The sequence below is a fragment of the Macaca nemestrina genome, chromosome 3, assembly GCF_043159975.1.
Source record: "Macaca nemestrina isolate mMacNem1 chromosome 3, mMacNem.hap1, whole genome shotgun sequence".
Classification (NCBI taxonomy): Eukaryota; Metazoa; Chordata; class Mammalia; order Primates; family Cercopithecidae; genus Macaca; species Macaca nemestrina.
In genome coordinates this window covers 39758920-39769767 of record NC_092127.1, presented here as the reverse complement: position 1 = coordinate 39769767, position 10848 = coordinate 39758920, and the positions used below count along the sequence as shown (strand labels likewise).

Sequence of the window (10848 nt, the reverse complement as noted above, 5' to 3'; positions counted from 1 at the left end):
AATGGCAACAAAAGCCAAAATTGACAAATGGGATCTAATTCAACTAAAGAGTTTCTGCACAGCAAAAGAAACTACCATCAGAGTGAACAGGCAACCTACAGAATGGGAGAAAATTTTTACAATCTACTCATCTAACAAAGGGCTAATATCCAGAACCTACAAAGAACTCAAACAAATTTACAAGAAAAAAACAAACAACCCCATCAAAAAGTAGGCAAAGGATATGAACAGACACTTCTCAAAAGAAGACATTTATGCAGCCAACAGACACGTGAAAAAATGCTCATCATCACTCGCCATCAGAGAAATGCAAATCAAAACCACAATGAGATACCATCTCACACCAGTTAGAATGGCAATCATTAAAATGTCAGGAAACAACAGGTGCTGGAGAAGTTGTGGAGAAATAGGAACACTTACACTGTTGGTGGGACTGTAAACTAGTTCAACCATCATGGAAGATAGTGTGGCGATTCCTCAAGGATCTAGAACTAGAAATACCATTTGACCCAGCCATCCCATTACTGGGTATGTACCCAAAAGATTATAAATCATGCTGCTATAAAGACACATGCACACGTATGTTTATTGCAGCACTATTCACAATAGCAAAGACTTGGAACCAACCCAAATGTCCATCAGTGACAGACTGGATTAAGAAAATGTGGCACATATACACCATGGAATACTATGCAGCCATAAAAGAGGATGAGTTCATGTCCTTTGTAGGGACATGGATGCAGCTGGAACCCATCATTCTCCGCAAACTATCGCAAGAACAGAAAACCAAACACCACATGTTCTCACTCATAGATGGGAATTGAACAATGAGAACACTTGGACACAGAAGGGGAACATCACACACCGGGGCCTGTTGTGGGGTGATGGTAGGGGCGAGGGATAGCATTAGGAGATATACCTAATGTAAATGACGAGTTAATGGGTGCAGCACACCAACATGGCACATGTATACATAGGTAACAAACCTGCACTTTGTGCACATGTACCGTAGAACTTAAAGTGTAATAAAAAATAAATAAATAAATAAAAGAAACTCAGTTTGAGTATGGGCTATGTTGCTTACTAGTTATTTTAACTTGGACAAGTCATTAGCCTGTCTGAAGCCCAATTTTTCATCACTAAAGTGAAGCTGTTAATGCAGTCATATCTTCCACATACCTTTTGGGGTACAATGATCAAGTTTGATAACATATGTGAAAATATTTATAAATTATAAAATATTAGCTATTATATGCTGAGGAAAAACAGCGTATATTCAATTATAAATTTCTGCAGCTGGAATTTCTTACACTAAAACATTTTAATGTTCCATAAAAATCCCAGCTTCCACCTGCAAGACTCTCTGGCTTTGCTACACAGGGTTACATTTTAAAGATAAAACCATTCCCTAATTATGGTTGCTTGCTACGTTATAAAATTAACTGTTTTGCTTTAGTGCAGAGTTTAGCAGCTGGTTCAACCTTAATGCTTTTTACTCAGACCACACACTGTGGCATAATATCCTTCATTTTATTCCAGTGTTTCACATTCATTTTATACTTAATTGTCCTTTACAGTATTTCTGTGTTAAAAAAATTTTTGGAGGTTAAGTGAAGCATATTGTAGAACCAGGGGCCACCAAACAATCAGAACCTTCACTTTTCCTAACGAGTCATTCAACAATATTGTAAAAATAAAACTGTTCAACATCAAAGCTGAGATTTGAATTTAAATTATTTATAAAGCAGAAGGGAAGGATTAGGTATTGCTGAAACAAAAAGATTTTGCACTTGCAGTATGTTAAATGATTTTACATGCACAGTATGTTTTTAAAAGTTTACTGATCCCACATTTAGTAATAAACTCCATGGGATGTCTGGCAGAAATCCCCCGCCACAACAGTTTACGCCGACCATCTGTGTCTGCAAGAAGCTTCCAGATATTCTGCCACCTGATTCACTGTCCCAACTCTTCTCACTTCTATTCACAGGCTTCTTTTAATTTTCATCATATACTATATCTACCCTGAGAGGAAGAAAATATTACCAAAACAGTACAGTGTTACATATTTCTGAAACCAAAATAAGATGGGAGAACTTTTAACAACCAATTCAATTTGTAATGGATTGATGAATCTCTTGCTCTTCAGAGTGAGGCTGTATCAGTAACACAGAATATCACAGAAGGAAGGATCTTTACAGACTGTCTAGTTCACTGCCTTCCTTTGACAGATAAGGAAACTGAGGCCCAGTAAGTCAGATGCTTGCCTGAGGCCCCACAGACTGATGCCAGGGAGCAGGGAAGAGAGTGTGAGGTGCAGCTGACCCCCCAGCATTAGCATTTTTCAACGTACCATTCAAATTCAGCTGTCCTACGTCACTAGTGACTGCCTTGGTTCCAGATCCAAAGACCAGCCTATTGATTCCCAATCTGGCTTTGGAGAGTAGACCTACCTAATAAGAAGGAACAAATTTACAACTAAGTAAAGGCTATCTGCAAAGACCTCTTTTCACTGACCCTCAGCACCAAATCTCCCCTCATCCAGTGCCTCCAAACTCTTGACTCCAGACCAGTGGAAAGCACACGAGCTTTGGCATTGAGACTCCAGAGTTTCAAGTCTCAGTTCTGCTATTCGGCAATCTGCCCTAGGGCGTGTTGCTAACCACTCTATACCTCCATTTCCTTCTTTCTAAAATAGGCTTAACACTTTCACTTGTTAGGGCTCTGTAAGATTTTAATGAGACATAGTTTTGGAAGCCTTATGTGTAAGTAATCAGTGGCTTAATAGAACCACCGGATTGTCATAGGCATTAAGGAAATATCTGATTGAACACTGCAAAGGGAGTTCTAAAAATTCTGTCAAGTTTCTCAGTGTTTGCAAGAGAGCAATTCTGCGATTTTGTATAATCTCACTACTACTCTCTACTCCAGCATTCATTTACCTAAAAGAATTAGGGCCTATTATGTGAAAAAATAACAACCCATTGCAAGACTGCTTCTGTCGATAATGATCTCGATGTAAGAGGGGCAGAATAAGTCAATAAATCTGTTTCCATATCTCACCTGTTCACTACCTGGATATTGGCCAGGCTACTCTTGGGGATCCCCAATTATTTGCAGATTGTTCAAATCTCTCCTGGGGCCATAAATACGAGGTGAGTCTACAACTTTTCTTTGTAATTTAAACTAAAATCAAAAAATTTTTCACTATAAACAGTTGAGTAACCATGAGTCAGGGGTGGTGAGGATGCTTATTGCTAAGGAAAGTAACTTCAGCCTTGGCCTGTACTCAAAATTAATCCCATCCATCATCACTCATTTTAATACTCTAGTATTCCATGTTAAGGTTGGTGAGTACTTACAGGTTTAAGAGGAGCTGAATGAAAAGAGAAAGTTGAGTTTAGAAATACAGTAGTTTCTACTTATACTCAGTTTTGCTTTCCACAGTTTCAGTTACCCACAGTCAACTGCAATCCTAAAAGACTATATTGAAAACTCCAGAAATAAACAGTTCATAAGTTTTAAATTGATAGCTGTTCTAAGTAACATGATGAAATCATAAGCTGTCCTGTTTCATACCACTTGGGACAGGAGTCATCCCTTTGTCCAGTGTATCCATGCTGTAGAGGCCACCCATCCACTAGGCACTCAGCAGCTCTCTCTGTTATCAGATCAACTGTTGCAGTATTTGAGTGCTTGTGTTTGTGTACCCTTTATTTTAATTAATAATGGCCCCAAAGCACAAGAGTAGTGGTGGTGGCATATTGTTATAATTGTTCTATTTTATTATTAGCTATTATTAATCTCCCAAGGTGCCTAACTTATAAATCAAACTTTATCATAGGTATGTATGTATAGAAAAAAAAAAACCATGGTATATATGTGATTTGGTACTATCCATGATTTTAGGCATTCACTGGGGGTCTTGAAACATATCCCCTTGTAAAAGAGGAAACTGCTATAGCCAGTTCGTATCTGCTGCACGGAGGAAGTCTATTAAACACACTTCTAATATTCTGTCATCTTGAACTTTTATAGGTCCCTGGATTTAATGATTAAGATTTTGCCACACTGAAAATTGTGGCAACGGTTGTAACAATTCCAAATTAAATTAGTGCAAACATAGTAAAGAGAATTGAGAAGAGAGCTAACTAGCTAATGAATAATTTTATGAAGTGTCAGAAGCAGCTGACAAGAAAATAATATTAATTAATACCAACTGGCTTCTTAAAACATATCTAGCAGCCCCTCTTGGGATACGTGATTACTGGGTCACAGCCCACAGATTCACATGGCATTTGGAGTGAGTCCTGCATCTCTCAACATTCTGGACTGTGAAGAACCCTCAGATGGAGCAATGATCTCACTCAGCGTAAATTGTGCCAACCCTTGGGTAACTCCCCCATCCTGTATTCTCTGGAGAGATGCCACCTCCCAAAAACCGTGGAGTGTAACACATTAATGTCTCAGAAGGTGGGAGGTGGAGGGGGGGTTGTAGATTTTCTCTGTTAAAATGTTAATACAATTATATGAGTTTAAATGTTTAAAGGAAGATAATTAGGACTTTTCAGGGCAAGTTGATGATTTTCTTTTTTTCTCAATAACTTCTTTAACTAATTGCAAAAGTAATGCCCATTTGGAGGTGATAGAAAAAGAAGTGCTTGCTTCAGCAGCACATATACTAAAACTTTAACAGTACAAAGAAGAATTAGCATGGCCCCTGCACATAGATGACATGAAAATTTGTGAAGCATTACATTTTTTTAAATAAAAAATAAATTAAGGAAAAACCAAAAGAAATGAAATTAAATTCACCAATAATCGCCTCCATTCTGAAATGACCATTATATTAATTTATTATGAATTTGGCAATGTGGAAGTTGAACCAGGACTACGATGACAAGACTCGGGGCAAGAGGAAAACTTTGGCTAAGCCAGAAACACAATGATGCTCGGGGCAAGAAGAAAAGGGGCTAAAAAAAATTTTTAAGAAACCTATAAACATTAAGGATTATTTTGGTGAAAACTAGGTAGAACATTGTAAAGGTGGTGCACATCCTCATTGTCACACTAGACTAGCCCACAGGGGCAGAAGCTGAGATTCACCTTTGTAACTCAGCACCTAGCACACCTGGAAGGAAGAAGGGAACTCCCTGCTGTCATTCACCCCAATCAGCCTCTCAGGCAGAACTCGCCTGTGAGAGAAACAGCTTGATTTTACATCACTGAAGCAGAGTCCTTGGGATTTGTCCATTTAAGATTCATATTCTACACATTTTTTGCTTTCTCAGTCCAGAACATCTTAATACATAACATGTCTGTCCTCAAAGCAGTCCTGAAGTCCTTCCACTCTCAGGTTCAGATGACATCTCTCCCTTTGAGGTATCACCCAGAGCCCTCCCGGAAGTTGAATTTTATGTACATCAAATACTTCCTATTTTAAGTCAGAAAATCACAAACATACTCCACAGTTGGGGAATAGTTGTTCAGCTATTTTCCCACAATATAGTAGCATGCAGAGAGAAACAGATAGTGGTGGTCAATTTCAGTTCAGTTCACTGCAACAAATATTGATTATGTGTTACGTGTCAGCAATGGTCCTAGGTATGAGTACATAACAATAAATACATTCTCCCATCTTGAAACTCTCACAGTCTGTAGTGGGGGGACAGACACAGAAATTATTTTTGTACAGTGGTTAAGTGCAAGTGTCTCTGGTACACGAAAGAAAGAAGGATCCTGTATTCCTTTCAATTAACTTTCCTCTACTCATAAAATTTACCCCTCAGTTTGTTTGTTTTGGGGGTTGGAATTACTTTTCATTCAATAAGCACCTATTACATATGGTTGCCATTGTATTAAGTGCTTTGTAGATATTGTCTCAACTCTAACAATCCTGGGAAATGAACATTACTTTCCACGTTTTAACCTTTATTGAGGCATAATTGCCAAATTTAAAAATTGTATCTATTCAAGGTGTACACTGATGCACATATACCTTGCACATATTTGATATGATGCACATATACCTTGCAAATATGTGCATATGATTTGATGCACATATTTGATACACATATACCTTGTGAAATGATTACCACAAGCAAGTAATATATCCATCACCTCATGTAATTAGTTTTGCGTATGCATAGTGAGAAGACTTAAGATCCCTTCTTTTAGCAAATTTCAACTGTATGATACATTATTAACTACAGTCACCATGGTGTACATTAGGTCTCCAGCACTTATGCATCATAGAACTGTTCATTTGAACCCTTTGACCAACATCTCCCCATTTCCCCTATCCCCGGGTCCCTAGTAACCATCATTCTTTCTCTACTTCTATGTATTCAACTTTTTTAGATTCCACATATAAATGAGGTCATGCAGTATTTTTGTGTGTGTCTGGCTTATTTCACTTAGCATAATGTATCCCATATTCATCTATGTTGTTGAAAATGGCAGAATCTCCTTCTTTTTTAAGGCTGAATAATATCACATTGTGTATACATATATATACACACCACAAATTCTTTATCCATTCATCAGTCAACACTTAGGTTGGTTTCAAATATTGGTCATTGTGACTAAAGCTGCAATGGACATGAGAGAACAGATACCTTTTCAAGGTACTGATTTCATTTCCTTTGGATATGTGCCTGGAAGAGGGATTGCTGGATCATATAGTAGTTCTATTTTTAATTTTTGAGGTATCTCCACATTGTTTTCCACAATAGTTGTACCAATTTACATTCCCACCAACAGTATACTAGGGTTCCCTTTTGCTCACATCATCCCAACACTTGTCATCTTTCATCTTTTCATAATAACCGTCCTAACAGGTTTGAGGGATATCTCACCATGATTTTGACTTACATTTCCCTGATGATTAGCAATGCTGAGTACCTTTTCACATACCTGTTGAACATTTTTATGTCTTCTTTGGAAAAATGTCTATTCAAGACCTTTAGCCATGTTTTAATCAGGTTATTTGACTTTTTGCTGTTGAGTTGTTTGAGTTCCTTATATATTTTGGACGTTAATACCTTATCAGGAATGTGGTTTACAAATATTTTCTCCCAATCTGTCAGTTGCCTTTGCATTTTGTTGATTGTTTTCTTTGCTGTGTGAAGCTTTTCAGTTTGATATAGTTTCATTTGTTTATCTTTGCTTTTGTTGCCTGTATGATGACCAAAATAACATTCCAAAGCCAATGTCAAGGAGCCTTTGCCCTATGTTTCCTTCTAGAAGTTTTATGGTTTCAAGTCTTACTTGAATCCATTCGGAGTTGATTTTTGTGTGTGGCATAAGATAAAGGTCCAATTTTATGATTTTGCATGTGACTATCCAGTTTTCCCAATATCACTTCCTGAAGAGACTATCTTTTCTCCATTATATATTCTTGGTGCTCTTGTTGAAAATCAGTTGACTATATATTCCTGGGTCTATTTCTGGGCTTTCAATTCTGTTCCATTGGTTTACATGTCTGTTTTTAGGCCAGTATCAAACCGTTTTGGTTACTATATATGCAGTTACATAATTTGAAATCTGGAAGTATGGTGCTTCCAACTTTGTACTTCTTTCTCAAGATTGGCTATTCAGGATGTTTTGTGGTTCTGTATGGAATTTAGAATCTTCAGGATCTTTTGTGGTTCTATATGAATTGTTTTTTCCATCTCTATGAAAAATGCCATTGAAATTTGATAAAGAATGCATTGAATGTATATATTGCTTTGAATAGTGTAAACATTTTAACAATATTAATTCTTCCAATCCATGAACACAGGATATCTTTCTATTTGTTTGTGTCTTCTTCAATTTCTTTCATTAGTGTGTTATAGTTTTCAGTGTATAGATGCTATGGTGTAAATGTGATATTCTCTCCAAAATTCATGTTGAAACTGAATGTCCAATGTGGTCATATTAAGAATTGAGGCCTTTAGGGAAATGATTAAGTCATGAGGGCTCTGACCTTATAAATAGATTAATGCCCTTATAAAAGAAGCTTCAGGGAGTGTTCACCTGTCTTACTCTTCCATCTTCCACCATGTGAGAGTGCCAATGTGAGAAGATGCTATCAATGAAAAAGGCCCTCACTAGATACTGAACCAGCTGGTTCCTTGACTTTGGAAAAATAGATTTCTCCATGAGACAAATCTTTCCTTGGTGCAGCCCATGCCACAGATTTCACCAATTAGAGTAGGGTGCCTGAGGCTTTTCATTCTTTATAAATTACTAAGTCTCAGGTATTTTTGTCACAGCAGCACTAATGGACTAAGACAACAAATCTGTCACCTCTTTGGTTATGTTAATAAAATTAGAAAGGAAAGAAGAGATATTACAATGGATATCTCAGTAATAAAAATTTTAAAAGATCACAAGGGACTATTATGAAAAATTATATGCCAATATATTGTATAAGTGAAAATGGATACATCCGTGGAAATATACAACCTATCAAGACTGAATCAAAAAGAAAGAAAAATCTTGAACAGATTAATACCTAATAAGGAGATTGAAATAGTATCAATGTCCTCCCAACAAATAAAAGCCAAGGACCAGATAGCTTCCTCACTGAATTCTACCAAACATTCAAAGAAAAATTAATACCAATTCTTTTTAAACTCTTCAAAAAATAGAAGTAAAAGAAATGTTTCTAACTCATTTCATGAGGCCAGCATCATCCTGATACCAAACCAAACAAAGATACCACAAGAAAAGTAGACTATAGACCAGTATATTTGAAGAGCATAGATGTAAAACTCCTCAATAAAATATCAGCAAACTGAATTCGACAACATAAAAAGAGAATTATAAATTATGACAAAGGGGGGTTTATCCCCAGAATGCTAGGCTGGTTTAACATACACAAATCAATCACTGTCATATACCACAGTAACAGAATGAAGGATTAAAATCACTATCATCTCAATAGATGCAGAAAAAGCATTTGACAAATTCAACATCCTTTCATGATAAAAACTCTCAATAAAATATGTATAGAAGGAAATTTCCTCACACAATAAAAGCTATTTATGAAAAGCCCACAGGTAACAGTATAATCAATGCGAAAAAATTGAAAGCTTTTCCTCTAAGATCTAGCATAAAGCAAGGATATCAACTATCGCCACTTATATTCAACATAGTACCTGAAGTCCCCACTAGAGCAATCGGTTAAGAAAAAGAAATAAAAGGCATCTGATTTAGATATCAGAAAGGAAGTAGTAAAACTATTCCTGCTCGCAGATGACATGATCCTATATGTACAAAATCCTAAGAGCTCCACAAAAAAAAACTGTTATAACTAGTAAAGTTGAAGTATACAAAATCAATATTTAAAAAAAGTAAGGTTTAAATTTAACAACATTCTGCAACTAGTAAATTTGCAGTACACAAAATCAACATTTAAAAAAATTACATCACTGGTCATTAGAGAAATGCAAATAAAAATTGCAATGAGATACCATCTCACACCAATTAGAATGACTATTATTTAAAAACCAAAAAAACAACAGATGCTGGCAAGGTTGTAGAGAAAAGGGAATGCTTATACACTGTTGGTAGGAATGTAAATTAGTTCAATCATTGAGAAAAGCAGTGTAATGATTCTTCGAAGAACTAAAAATGGAACTACCATTCAACCCAGCAATCCCATTACTGGGTATATACCCAAATGAATATAAATCATTCTATCATAAAGATAGAATATCTATCATAAAGACACATGCACATGTATGTTCATTGCAGCTCTATTCACTATAGCAAAGACAGAGAATCAACATAAATGCCTATCAATGTTAGACTGGATAAAGAAAATGTGGTAAATATACACCATGGAATACTATACAGCCACAAAAAAAGAGTGAGATTATGTCCTTGTAGGGACATGGATGAAGCTGGAGGCCATTATCTATAGCAAACAAATGCAGGAACAGAAAGACAAATACGGCATGTTCTCATTTACAAATGGAAGCTAAATGATGAGAACACATGGCCACACTGAAGGGAATAACACACACTGGGACCTACCTGATGGTGGAGGGTGGGAGGAGGGAAAAGATAAAAAAATAAATAAATAATGGATACTAGGCTTAATACTTGGGTGATGAAATAATCTGTACAAAAAACTCCCATCACACAAATTCACCTATGTAACAGACCTACACATGTACCTGTGAACAAAATAAAAAATACAAATTTCACACCTGTAATCCCAGCACTTTGGGAGCCCAAGGTGGGCAGATTACAAGGTCAGGAGTTCAAGACCAACCTGGCCAATATGGTGAAATCCTGTCTCTACAAAAAATACAAAATTTAGCCGGGCGTGGTGGCAGGAGCCTATAGTCCCAGGTATTCAGGAAGCTGAGGCAGGAGAATCCCTTGAACCCAGGAGGCAGAGGTTGCAGTGAGCCAAGATCATGCCACTGTACTCCAGCCTGGGCAACAGAGAGAGACTCCATCTCAAAAATAAATAAATAAATAAATAAAATTAAAATTAATCATAAAAAATTTTTAAAACAGTTGCATTTCTTTACACTAATAACTAGCTATCTAAAAAGAAAATCAAGAAAATAAATTCATTTACAATAATAGCATAGAAAAAATAAAATAGTTTTAATATCTTAAAGATATAAAAGCTAAAACTCATAGATTAGAAAATTTGCCCCAAGCCACAAAATTAGTAAAATGACAAAGTCATAAGTTTGCATCAGAATGAAATATTATAGTCTTCAAACAATCTTACTTTTTTCATGATTATATTTACCTGGGCCCACTGAAGTTCTCACAATTAACTCAGTATCATGCATTCCATCTTTTAATACCCAACCATGTTACAAAGCTAGTTTAACT

The 10848-nt window shown here is 36.2% G+C and overlaps 1 non-coding gene across 1 annotated transcript; it reads left to right on the top strand.

The window, feature by feature from the left end:
* Positions 1-4657: 4657 nt before the first annotated feature.
* Positions 4658-4765, top strand: LOC112423449 (U6 spliceosomal RNA). Its single transcript, XR_003013931.1, has one exon. It is a non-coding gene; the product is annotated as a U6 spliceosomal RNA (small nuclear RNA).
* The last annotated feature ends 6083 nt before the right edge of the window (positions 4766-10848 follow it).